The 7383-nt window shown below is 34.8% G+C and overlaps 1 long non-coding RNA gene across 1 annotated transcript in view; it reads left to right on the top strand.

Annotated features, from left to right (window-relative positions):
* Positions 1-890: 890 nt before the first annotated feature.
* LOC117028066 (uncharacterized) overlaps positions 891-7383 on the top strand; it is a 65792-nt gene continuing 59299 nt past the window's right edge. The window contains exons 1-5 of the long non-coding RNA XR_004424061.1: positions 891-1035; positions 1640-1748; positions 2341-2453; positions 2972-3155; positions 4192-4319. This is a non-coding gene — a long non-coding RNA (uncharacterized LOC117028066). The remainder of the gene's footprint in view (positions 1036-1639; positions 1749-2340; positions 2454-2971; positions 3156-4191; positions 4320-7383) is intronic.

Here is a 7383-nt window from a genome sequence, read left to right as displayed (position 1 = left end):
ATTTTTCTCTCATAAATATAAGATCAGAGGTGTAAGCTTAACTTAGACAAGTTAGGAAAGAATATTGCACTTTAAAATTGTGCCACCACCGTCTTGTTTAGAAAAAATAATGACTTGGGTTAAACAAATGTTGAGTTATCAGCTATTTCAATACCCATATTCATCATTGCCTGTAAAATGTAAGCAGTCTTCTTATTATTTTTAATAGGTTCTTTGAATTACGTTCTAAATGACTACCATGTAAATAAATTAGAACAACAACAATCACGGCATGTGTTTTGGTCGTCATGGGTCATTTTCATCAAATGCCTAGTTATTTCATTGTGTGATTAGGTGAAGACACCCTGCCCGAGCATCCATGGGTCAGCTATGTGGACTCTAGCTGCCAAAGGCGCTTCTCCTTCTGAACAGAGCGCTTTGCTCAGCCAGTGTAGACATGGCCTGATAAACAATGGAACGTCTCCCTTGAGAGCTGGAGTTTGGATTGATCCAAATCTTTAACTCAAAAATGTGCACAGGTTTGATGAGCGGTTAAAATGCCTGCATTTTAGTGAAACGAGAGCTTAAATTGACAGTAATGTGAAGAATAGCATGATTTATAATGAACTTGAAAGACAGTAGTACTCTGTTGCACAAGCTAATCAAGGGACTATCAAATCAAAGTTTTGCCATGAGCTGAAATATCTGTGGCAGGGAGGTTGTTCTTGCAGGTTTATATCTGTCAGGTCTTAACACTAAACCTGTCAGAGTGCAACATGGCCTTGTCACTTTTAACCAAGATGTCACATATGTTATAGGAAACAATCTGCTTTGTGTTTTCTTCTCTAGGATTCTACTAGGAGAAGCAAATGTAAAAGGAATCTTTTTAACACTGCTTTTTTATTTTGCAGATTCTCAAGCTGATGAAGTGAGTGATGGAGTGGGTTGCCAACTATAGTTACTCCACTCAGTGCAGAATGGCTGCAGGGAATAAATTCAGACATGCCCAAAGAAATCTGCCCAGGGTGAAACAAATATGTTTCAGGTTTAAATCAGGTGTGTGAAGAATGCTGGAAACATGATTTCTTTCTTCTTCTTCTTTATTATTATTTTTTTGTTTGTTTGTTTGCACTTGTATTTGTCAAGGAAAGTTGGAAGGTCAGTGGCTTTTGCATGTTCTCCCAACTCTTTGAATGTTATAAAATACATCCAAAGGTTAACCTACCCTCTCTCCTAGGATTTGATATACTCTACTCCACTGTCTTGAAAAGTCCTCTATTTCATCAAAACTTTCGACGTTAAAGGCATGATTGTGTTTTTTCATAGTCAAAAACAGTTTTATTTTGAGATATTTTTAAATTGGGTATCAAAGTTTCATAGGCTTTATTTACCATTTGTCAATTTCCTTAAAAAAAATAAATGCTACCTGTAATATATGAGTTAGCTGCAAGGTACTAAAGAAAACTACGTTCAAATTATCTTTGAAAATACATGTTCACATTTCTTTTAAAAATTTGTTAAGTGGCTCAGGAAAATCGGGTAAAAGTATCTTTTTTTTAGGAAATGTAACCCACATTTCCTTACAGGATGAAGTTGTGTTTAATAGCCTCTGTTTAATTCATTCAGAAACTACACGATTTTTGTTGCTATATTTTATTAGAAAGGAAGCAGAGGCTGTTTCTACAGGTGTCATAGAAACATCAATACTGAGCCACGGATTACTGGATCCCATAGAACTATGGAGACTTGGCAGTGAAATTCTTCTAAAGGTGAGTAGGGGCATTGATTTTCTTTCTCATGCCTGAAGAAATATGACACAAAGAATGGAGGCTAAATTTAGGTTTGGAAACAATTTTGATTTGAAACTATGCCTTTAAAAAATTAGTGACAATTTTTTCAAGAAAATAAATGAAATTGAATAAGAATTTGAGCATATAAATTTTTCTCATATATTTCTCTTAGATTCATTTCTTTTCTTTATTCCTTTGGGTACTTTTGGAAACAAAAAAAAGGACTATTTGACCAACCTTTTACATGTAATTCAAATCTAGTGATTTCCTTGTGGAATACTTGTGTTATATAATATAAAACAGTGTCTTAAACTTATAACCAAGAATGCAGTAGTTCTTCACCTTCTAAGAAAAAGCATTACTTTCATAATCATACTTAAAAATATGAGCCCATCTCTAGTATTCCTTATTTGAACAGTGTATTTTTTCAGCTAACTTGTGCCAGAATAGACATATACTTGCTTATTTGTTTACTTATTTTTTGCAGTTTCTTCTAGATTTTGCAAAGTGAAAAAGCTATACATAATGCATTGGTTGTTTTACTGCATTGCTTAGCATTCCATCCATGCAGGCAGACGGTGTTCCTAGGTTTGGAAGTATAAATCCCAGGGGAAGTAAACTGAAGAACATTTTATGCATCACTCATTCTATTATGAGCCCTCTGATGTTCCATCTCTCTACAAGGTAAAAGATTTATTGTGAGTTGGTGTCTGGCAGTACAAAATGACATATGCTAATGGTTCTTACTTCCAAGTGTATGTTTTTGGAACTCATAATGGGGAGTATAGGAATCGTTTTGTAAGCAAAAGAATAATTGGAACAATTTAAGTTACTCACCCACGCTCTGGCACATTCATCTGTCCCTACGTAGCATTTGGTTGTTCTACCCTGGGACCCACATTCTGTAGTGTTGTCTTCTTCATGTGAAGTGAGATGGTAAATTGGTCATTTTTATAATGAATTTGACCAAGTATATTATCAAGGAAGATAATTCAGGTCTCCATGTAGAAAATTACCACTTTGCTATATCTGGGTGTAAATATAATTTGAGTTTTAATATTTTGTGGGATCAAAAATTGATTATAAGAAAGTTAAAATATAAAGTGCTAGCAAGTTCATGGTAACATAGAAATGCCTTAATATTAATTTGTTCTTTTTGCTGGCCAGTGGAAAATTCTTATTCTTTTTTCCTAAATTTTCAGATTGGCCAAACCAATGTCAACAATTGTTTACAATTTGTACTCTAACTTTAGATCATCCTGTTAATATCCTAACTGATTATCGTGAAGGACAAAGTTCAATAAGATAGACTATTAGAAGTCTGATACTGTATTATTAATAAAATAACATGAAAAATACAACATTCTGGATGTCCCATCTGATGAGGTAAGATTTTATCATGTCCCATAGATTAGATTATATTTGATTTTATTTATCAATTTCCCAGCCCCAAGAAAGTTTTCATTTATTAATTTGACAAACGTATAATATAAAGCTTCATATACATTGTCTAAATTGTGACCAATTTGAGGCATTTAAAGCCAAGCTATTTAATGTCTTTTATTTATGTATTAATTACATTATTTTACTATTTTTCATCCTTTGCAGCTTAGATAAGCATGACTCATTAAGCACGTAACATATTTAAATAAAAGATAAATTATGTACATTACGATTTTTATGGGGGGAAAAGGCATACTATTCTCTAACTTTTGATGAGGTTTAACTTTTGACATGTGAATTCTTAAATGTGAGCAAACCGAAAACAATGGCATACTTTGAAGTGTTCTGAAGTTAAAATGGGAAATAAAGATTTTGTGGTAAGTGGCAGCCTTGTGTTTACTGTTGTGAAAATACAACATCTACATGAGAAGGAAAAAGTACAAAAGACAATGAAGAGATAATGGAAGAGCTGTATATATGGAAAGTTCTAGGGCCTGTAGATACAATATGAAGATACTTAAATATCTAGCCCTCTTTATTTGGTACATACACTATAATCCATCATAGTGATCAGGTGCTGTCTTTGTAGTCCAAAAATATTATTGTTTTCAACATCGTTTATGTTTATACCAAAATCTCCCACAATATGTAAAATATATCTCATCCACATCTTAGTAACATGATAGTAGCTGTTCTCTCTTTGGGTTAAGCACATCATATGATTTTTCCTAAAATGTTACAAAGATGAATATCTACTAGATAATTTGTGGTCTGTAAAATATCACGAATTTCTGAGGGGAAAAGTGACAATTAATTGAAGCATAATTATCTTCAGTGTGAAAATAGTCTGGGTTGCCATCTATGGCCAGCATAATGTCTGACTCGTTATCGTTTTCTTTACATGCTTTGTTGTCATCCTTCAGGTTCTTTCTGGGTCTGTCTCTCTTTTGTTTCCTTTTGACTCTCTATTGTATTCCAGTTGACAGTTAAAGAACAGAAACAGAGCAGTAAGACTGCATGGCTACATTTTCCCAGTGCCACCAACTGGGAGTTAAGCTGACTAACATTTGAAAACCCAGCCCATTTCGATCACAGCAGGCATGGCAGGTAAAAGCATTTCTGTATTAAAGTACACACTTTGTTTCTTCAGGTTCTTGGTCTAATTTCTCTTGTTTGCCTGTTGCGGGGGAAATGGAAATAGGTTGGGGACCAAATGCCTGGGGTATTTAATCAAATGCCCAGCGACTCTTGATTATAGGATGCAGAAATTTCACTTTTGAGGATTAACTGTGGTGGATTTTGTCAACCCAAATGTGTGTCTTCTTCTACCCAGCATGTTATTGGGCTACTTCCTACCACTGCCTAAATACGATGCAGTGGGAGAACTTCAAGAAGTTTTAATAATAATTTCTGGGTCAGCAGAAACTGAATATGCGGGGTGAAAATTCCCATTAAATGTAGGTATTTGTGGAATTCCTCAAACAGTACATTTTACATGCTAGTGTTTGCTTACATTAAAAGGAGACATTGAGAATTGATGTGTTCCGTTAATTTGATTACTATTTCCTAAGCGGTAAGTATAAACCTCCTTAAATATTTTATGAAGCTCACTTAATCAAGCAAACATCCTAACTGTATTGATCCTTGACCTTTTGACCTGTCACCCTGCCATGTCAGATGCCATTTTCTCACATTGTTGCCATGAGGGAGCAGAAAGAGTGAGTAAAAAGGCGTTAGCGAACAGCAGGGGGTTGTGGAATTTTCTTCTCAGGGGTATTTCCTTGCAAATGGTGAAATTGGGATGAATAATATCAGTTTGCATTCATACTGAATATGTTTTTAGGAAGCTTAAGAGGACTATACAAGAATCACCTAGGAGAGATAAATGTAATACACATTTAAAGTGGGAAAACCAAATTGCTGAGATGTGTTAGATTATTGTGATGATGTCATAGCACATTTTATGAATAAATTTAAATATTCCTCAGCTAGTGCCTGCATGCCATACAGTGAAATACATTTTACAAAGCCTCTCCTTTACTAGAGTTAGAGCCTTAACACTCACCATCTTACCCTGAATCTTACCCTGGAGTATAACCCTAGTTTATTTTGTTTTATGTTCTATCACCATCCTATGGATATATCTTACCAGGTTGGATCAAAAGTTAACAGAGGGTGCAGTGGAACAATAAAATAACTTTTTCTTTGAAGTTTTAGCAAAAAATGTAGACATTATTAAAGTCCCAATGGATGCCTGCACCACGGCTGTACCTGGAATCATTTCAAGAGTGTTTTAGCCATCAGACAAATTCTTTAACCACTTTGGCCTCAAGTTGACAAAGATTTTTTTATTTCTAAATCTCCTTTGGGGTCCATGAAGAATCTGTGATACTCATTTATTTTCTAAAGAAATGTTCAGGATCAATAAGTTCAAAATATCCCAGTTACCGTGTACTTCCTTCTCTGCTTGACTAACTCAGCACTGCCATCGACGTATCCAGATTCTTTCAGACACTCGACACAGCTAACCTCCGCTGCACGTTAGTGCACTAAATGGCCTCCTGGTTATCTAGTAGCAATAGAGCTCACATTTGTTTAGTTAGTACTGTCTGGTGTTCAGAACCCTTTCCCGTGATAGTCATGGTTGGGGGCAAGAGTTTGAAAGGATGATATTTTTGCATTTCTTTTTCTAATTTGTTAAATGAAAAGCAGAGGAAAATAAAATGTCTTTCTTTTGTTTTTGGTTCAAATAATTGCATTAAATGTGAATCACAGCATGATTGTTTTAGAGAGGAGAAAATGAAGAAGGCAATTACCCTTTAGCTACTGTGGCTCTTAGGGGCCCACTGTTGTATCTACTAATAAGCTAAAAGGAAGGATGCATCATTTCTTTCTAAAATGACGTTAAACAAAAAGTTCCCTTTAAAAGTTCCTTTAAAATAGGAAGGCCAGTGGTCCATGATTCAGAATAAATACATGTATACACACATTCATATGCATATACTTGTCCAAATTTTTCAGCTAAGTAATAAAAATGGTGGAAAGGAGAGAACAAGGACTCCCTAAGAGTCTGCGGGGTGGGGGAGGAGTTACCATAAGCACGTACCAAAGCAAGTCCATTTTTAATATGAAGCTTTGAGTTTTAGCTTAGAAATTCACTCACATTTTACATTCTGTTCCATTATGCATCGTGACGGTTTTATTATTTAAAAAAAAAAATTTAACTTGCTTACCTTTGAGTAAATCTGATATTTGAGATGGAGTTGCCATGTTTGTCCTTTAATGACTCATTCAGAGAACATTTATTGAGCTCCTACTGTGTACCAGGCACTATTTTATCTCTCTCCCCCAGCACTCTCACATATACAAGACACTCCTATTCAAGTTTGAAAAGCACAGAAGACAGATATACAAGGTTGTGAGACAGACAAATTGGCAGTAGATAGGTGAATTGTAAATAACCACAAAAACTTGATACTGTGCACATATTTCTGCCCAGGGATTTTATATGATTATTGTCAGAATTTAGGAGAAAGCCTCATCAAAGTTGTATATTTTTGTTAAGCTTAAAACAATTCCTTCAAAGTTTAGAAGGTTACATTTTCATTGTTTTTCAGAGATACAGAAAGTACTTATGTTTCATTTCTACTTTTGGCAAACGCTCTACCCTTAAAGTTTATATCCTTCTATTTTCACTCTTTCCCTCCTTGTTTCCCGTCTTTTCAGGAGATGCATTGCTGAATTTTTTCCTTCTTAGTCCATTTTTGTGCACTTGGTCTGTGTTAAAGCAGGAGATTAAAAACTCAATGGTTGGGGTTTCTGGCTTTTTGGCTGCAGGGTCTAAAATATTGGCTGTGTGTGTATGTGTTATGATGAAAACATTATTGCTGAAGTCTAGTACACAAATGTATAACTAAATTGGAATTGAATTGACTCGTTTGAATTCTTACTCTACCATTTACTGGCTGTATGAAAATCAGTTTCTAAACCTGCTTCTTCAGTTATTAAATAAGAAAAGTAACATACCCACCCCCATTGGCTTACTGTAAAGATTAAATGCAGTAATGAGTATAAAGCACAGTGCTTGGCATATGGTAAAAAGTCAAAACATGTTAGCAATGATCTTGAGTGTTACTATTACTTATTGCCTGTGTGTGCAGATACACACATA

The sequence above is a fragment of the Rhinolophus ferrumequinum genome, chromosome 10 (assembly GCF_004115265.2).
Source record: "Rhinolophus ferrumequinum isolate MPI-CBG mRhiFer1 chromosome 10, mRhiFer1_v1.p, whole genome shotgun sequence".
NCBI lineage: Eukaryota > Metazoa > Chordata > Mammalia > Chiroptera > Rhinolophidae > Rhinolophus > Rhinolophus ferrumequinum.
Note: the sequence above shows the minus strand (reverse complement) of the source record. Positions and strands in the feature narration are given on the sequence as shown.